The sequence below is a fragment of the Piliocolobus tephrosceles genome, chromosome 20, assembly GCF_002776525.5.
Source record: "Piliocolobus tephrosceles isolate RC106 chromosome 20, ASM277652v3, whole genome shotgun sequence".
In the NCBI taxonomy this organism is placed as follows: domain Eukaryota; kingdom Metazoa; phylum Chordata; class Mammalia; order Primates; family Cercopithecidae; genus Piliocolobus; species Piliocolobus tephrosceles.
Window position 1 is genome coordinate 14,194,143 of NC_045453.1, and position 6,167 is coordinate 14,200,309.

The window sequence follows — 6,167 nt, forward strand, 5'->3', positions numbered from 1 at the left end:
AGAGACCTCCCTCCAAATTGACCTTGAGATAGGAATTAGTACCTTTTGGATAGGGCGATGGTTATCAAGGATACTGGAAGGGGCAGCTCTGAAACCCACATCTATTCCCTGCCCTCAGCTTTAGTGGCTTGTGGGTTCTGTGGGGCAGACACCTGACCCCAGCTAGGCGCATTCTGCTTTCTCCCAGGCTTTGGAATCAGAACACAGAAGCGGAAGGAATCCAGTTTCCAGGTGTAGGTTGTGTGAGTTTCTCAGGGCTGTGGTAACAGCCACAGACTCAGTGGCTTAACACATAGAAATGTATGCTCCCACAATTCTGGAGGCTAACTCAAATCCAGGGGCCAGCAGGGTCATGCCTGCTCCAGTGGCTCTGGGGAGAAGCCTTCTTTGCCTCTTCCAGCCACTGGTGGTTCCTGGCAATCTCTGGCATTCTTTGGTCAAGGATCCTTTGTAGCAGCATCACCATCACTCCTACCTCTGCTTTCACCTCCACATATCCCTGTTCATGTGACCTTTTTTCTCTGTGTCCTTTCCTCTTGTTTGGTTTGTGTCCTTTCCTCTTGTTTTTGTTTTTTGTTGTTGTTTTGAGACAGAGTCTCGCTTGGTTGCCCAGGCTGGAGTGCAGTGGTGTGATCTCAGTTCACTGCAATCTCCGCCTCCCGGGTTCACGCCATTCTCCTGCCTCAGCCTCCCGAGTAGCTGGAACTACAGATGCCTGCCACCTCGCCTGGCTAATTTTTTTGTTTTCAGTAGAGACAGGGTTTCACCGTGTTAGCCAGGATGGTCTCGATCTCCTGACCTCGTGATCCGCTCGCCTCAGCCTCCCAAAGTGCTGGGGTTACAGGCATGAGCCACCGTGCCCGGCCTTTTTGGTTTTGTTTTTAAATTTGAGACAGCGCTGGGCGCGATGGCTCATGCCTGTAATCCCAGCACTTTGGGAGGCCGAGGTGGGTGGATCACCTGAGGTCAGGAGTTTGAGACCAGCCTGGCCAATATGGTGAAACCCCATCTCTACTAAAAATACAAAAATTAGCCGGCCGTGGTGGCAGGTGCCTGTAATCCCAGCTACCTGGGAGACTAAGGCAAGAGAATCGCTTGAACCCTGGAGGCAGAGATTGCAATGAGCCAAGATCATGCCATTGCACTCTAGCCTGGGTGACAAGAGTGAAACTCCATCTCCATAAATAAATAAGTAAATACATAAATAAAGACAAGGTCTAGCTCCATCACCCAGGTTGGAATACAACCTCGACCTCCTGAGCTCAAGCGATCCTCCTGCCCCCGCCTCCTCTGTAGCTGGGACCACAGTTGTGCACCACCATGCATGGCTCATTTTTGAATTTTCTGTAGAGTTGGGCTCTCACTTTGTTGCCCGGGCTGGTCACAAACTCCTGAGCTCAAGTGATGCTCTCACCTCAGTCTCCCAAAGTGCTGGGAGCCACTGCACCCAGCCCAGCCTCCTCTTCTTATAAGGACACCAGTCATTGGATGTAGGGCCCAACATAAGCTCATCTTAAATAAGTACATCTGCAGAGACCTATTTCCAAATAAGGTCACGTTCTGAGGTTCCAAATGTTCATGAGTTTTGGGAGGGGCCCAATTCAGTCCACTACAGGAACACTTGGCTGGTAATGATAGGAGAGACCACGAGAGCTCTGGGGGAATCATGGGAAATGGAGAAAGAGGGTGGTCAGGGGAGAGTGGGGCAGAGTCATGGGGCTGTGTGGGGAGTAAACATCTGTGGACAAGCTGTGTCTTCCTTATCTGCTTCCCAATAGTCCAGCACTGGAGCTAGCTTGCATGGGTTTCTGATCCCAGCAACCAAATGTGCCCTACAGAGAGAAACTTCTCTAGTAACGAACTGTAGAAATGATCCCTGGAAGTATAGTCTTACAGCAACCAAATGGTGCCTAAGCCAGCCTTTCGTTCTCCCCATGAAACCACCGAATGTGCTATTATATTCTCCAACTTCTAAGAGAGATGTTATGAACCATTTTGCTGAGGGCAAGATACACCATATCCACAACATGCTCTTGATCTTGTAATCACTGACTTTGCGCTTTTTAGGAAGTGAGAAACATCTGAGGGGAACATGAACAGAACCAGCTCCTCATCCTAGGCTGGGTGCTGACCTGCCTGGCAGCATTGCCCAGACTGGCTCTGGGAGGAAACTCCCCCACCCCAGAGGCTGTGATCTTTTTCCAAGGGGTCCCACCCCTTCCTCTCATTCCCTTCCCCAGCCCCAGATGTGGAGCCCAAAACTCACAGGGAAGAGGCTGGACCCTGTTTGAGCTTGGGAATATCCATGTCACAGGGGCTGAAGGGACAGCTGGACCCCACTTCCCCCTTTTCTAAGTAGCTGACATCAAACACCATGCTCCCTCTTTCACTGCAACAGTTTTGGGAGCCAGGATTTGGGCCCCATTCTAGTGGGGGTGGAGGACCTCAGTATAGGGAGATGCTCAGGGTCTTGGCTGGATCAGGCCAGAGCTGGGGTCCCCCCAAGTAGACGATGAGGCCACGTTGCCTCTGCCAGACGGGAAATCTAGGAAGGCCAGAAGCAGAGGAGGAAAGGAGGCAGTCATGTTCCTCTGATTCCGACTGGAGTTTCTACACCTGAATGGAAACGGGCCACACACAGGAGTGGGAGTGCAGTTTCTGTTCACAGGGACATGCATAACCACATCCAGACACACCCAACCCATCCCCTATACCACTATCACGCATGTGCATGAACACACAGTTTTTCCTTTTGTACAGATGGGGTCTCACTGTGCTGCCTAGGCTAGTCTCAAACTCCTGTCCTCAAGTGATCCTCCTGCCCAAAGTGTTGGGATTACAGGGGAGAACCCCATGCATCCTGCCTTTTCTGTTTTCTTTTCTTTTCTTTTTTTTTTTTTTTGAGATGGAGTCTCACTCTGTTACCCAGGCTGGAGTGCAGTGGCATAATCTCTGCTCACTGCAACCTCCGCCTCCCAGGTTCAAGGGATTCTTCTGCCTCAGCTCCCAAGCAGCTGGGATTGTAGGCACACACCACCACACCCGGTTAATTTTTTTTTTTTTTTTTTCAGTAGAGACAGGGTTTCGCCATGTTGGCCAGGCTGGTCTCAAATGATCCACCCACCTCGGCCTCCTAAAGTGCTGGGATCACAGGCATGAGCCACTACATCCGGCCTTTCCTTTTCTTATTGAGGGCCCAGCACATAAGATTATTAAAAGCCACACAAAGTTGTGTGGGATGAAGTTCCCCTAAAAGACACAGAAATAGAAAGCACTGAAGCTGCTGGCTTTCTGGCACAAGCCCTTCCTGCTGCAGATGGACCCCTCCTGCACAGGGACCACAGCCCTTGAAGGTACCAGCCCTAAGGTATAGCCCTTTGTCAGTGCCCATCTCCCCTACCCTCTTTTTTTTCTTTTTTGAGAGTGCACAGCTAGGCCTCCCTGCACATAGAGCCACCTTTGGAAGTTCTGTGCAGCAAGGCTCTTTGCCCAGGCTCACTTTTTTCTGCACATCATCACCATCAGCATTTTGATTATACCTGCACCATCAAAACAGGTTATACCAAATGCAAATGAGTTTCTGGGGCAGGGGTTTGCACTGACCCCATCCAGCTGGGCAGAAGCAGGACTTGTCCAGGATCCTGGCAGGGGATAGATGTGCAGCCTGAAGGTGAGGTCCTGGAAGAGTCCAGAAATTGTGGAAACTGGGCTCTGTAAAGCCTGGACAGACTTCCATTGAGTGAGAGTAGCTTAGGAACAACTTAGAAATTGTGCAATGCTGATGGACTCTCAGCATGGACATATGCAAACCAGATGCAACATTGTGCAAATTATATACAAAATACATGCACAGGTCTCCCAACTATTGCAAATGCCAGATATGGTCCTTGAGGACCCTGAGTTTAGCTGAGACCTGTTGTGGGGCAGAGAGATCACCCTGGACTTGCCCCTCCCTCCCTCCCCCCCCCCCTTCCTCCCCCTCCTTCCTTCCTCCCTTCCTTCCTTCTTTCTTTTTTTTTTTTGTGTGTTGAGACTGACTCGAACTCTGTTGCCCAGGCTGGAGTGCAGTGGCATGATCTTGGCTCAGTGCAACCTCCACCTCCCAGTTTCAAGCCATTCTTGTGCCTCAGCCTCTGGAGTAGCTAGGACTACATGCATGAGCCACCACACCCAGCTAATTTTTGTGTTTTCAGTAGAGACGGGGTTTTACCATGTTGGCCAGGCTGGTCTTGAACTCTTGACCTCAAGTGATCCACCTGCCTCGGCCTCCCAAAGTGCTGGGATTACAGGTGTGAGCCACTGCACCCAGCTAGGACTTGCCAGTTTGCTTATGGTGGGCAGGAAGGGCTTTGTTCCAAGGTGGTTCACACACTGGGGGGAAGAAATCAGGCAAGGAGTCAGTTAGACTCGGGTTTGAATCCCAGCTCTTCGACTCACAAGTTGCATGACCTCCTTGGAGTCACTTCACCCCTCTGAGCCTCTGCTTTCCTATAATAAAATGATTATTATTATGAGGAATAGATGAGAACTTTTGCCAAGGCTCTCACGTGCACAGTCGTGCACATAACAGATGCCCAGTGAGTGCGGCAGGGCTCTGCACAGAGTCCTTTCTTGGGGGTTGGATATCTGGGGCTCCTTTCTAGTCACTGCAGTAGCAACTATGCCCCCTCAGCTCATGGGCAGGACCTTCTTGCAAGGAAGCACATGCAGCTCTGGGTTTGGAAAATGTCAGTGCTTGGATGGGCCAGGAATCCGTGTTCCTCTCACTCATCAAGAAATCTGGCAGCGATCACACTCAATAGGGGTGCTGTGGGTACCCCACCCAGACTCCCTTTCCCTGGTCAGTGTACCCACGAATCCCCTGGCTGCAGGTGTGATGACTGGGAATGCTCCCAGCTGCCCCTTCTGCGAATTGCCCTTCGCTGAGGAGTGACTGGCTGATAGGGTGATATGGTTTGGCTGTGTCCCCACCCAAATCTCATCTTGAATTGTAACTCTTACAATTCCCATGTGTCGCGGGAGGACCCTGGTGGGAGGTGACTGAATTACACGGGCAGGTCTTTCCTGCACTGTTCTCATGATAGTGAATCAGTCTCACAAGATCTGATGGTTTTAAAAAGGGAAGTTTCCCTGCACAAGCTCTCTTTTCTTGTCTGCCACCATGTGAGACATGCCTTTCACCTTCCACCATGACTGTGAGGCCTCCCCAGCCATGTAACTGTAAGTCCAATAAACCTCTTTCTTTTGTAAATTGCCCAATCTAGAATATGTCTTTATCAGCAGCGTGAAAACGGACGAATACCCAGGGGGACATATAAGGCAGCCTCCTCGTCTCCTGGTGGACAGCCCAGTGTTAGTTTATGTTGCAGAGCCCCCTTGGTCAGGCCCCTCTAGACTCTACCTGGGATCCATTCTTGCTCTATTTCCATCCTCTCCTGTTTTCTTAGCTCCCTTATGTGTCTCTCCCAGGAGCCCCCTCGATAAATGACCTATAACTAGATCACTGTCTCAGGATCTGCTTTTGTGGAACCCAACCCAAGAGAGGGGGACAGACCTGCATGCAGAGGGGGACATTAACTTGTATAGTCAGGAACCGTAGGGTAGCATGGGTTCACAGAGGAAGAAGCACCCGGGTTCCTGGGCTTGGGGAAAGGGATCAGAGGGTGTTTCACGGAACAGGCAACACTAGAGTCCACCACATGGGGAGAAAGCACCCTGGGTGGTGGGTAGGGCATGTGCGTGGCCTGGAGGCAGGAGAGAGCCTGGTATGTTTGGGGAACCTGCAGAGCTCTGGGTAGCCCAGGCTCCGAGAGAGGTTGGCAGGGGCCAGATGAGAGGGGCCTTGAATACCCCAGTGAAGAATGTGGACTTTACAGCTGGGAAACGAGGCATACAGAACTGTCAGGAAAAACATCCTGTGGCTGCAGCTGTGTGGAGCAGACACGGGAGGTGGGGGTGCCAGTGGGGTGGCCCTGGCAGCTGTCAGCCACCAGGCAAACAGGGACCGAGAGATGGGGAACAGGGCGAGATTCTAAAGGCTTTCAGGACAAAGGACTAAAAGGCCTTGGTGGCTAATTTGGGGACTCTGGGTATGGGAAGGAGTCTGGAAGGCACCACAAAGAGGGGAGACAAAATGTCAGGGCTGAGGCAGGGTTGAATGAGCTATA

At 51.3% G+C, this 6,167-nt stretch overlaps 1 pseudogene; it reads right to left on the minus strand.

The window, feature by feature from the left end:
- Window positions 1-1,784: 1,784 nt before the first annotated feature.
- Window positions 1,785-1,892, minus strand: LOC113225030 (annotated as a pseudogene).
- Window positions 1,893-6,167: the final 4,275 nt, after the last annotated feature.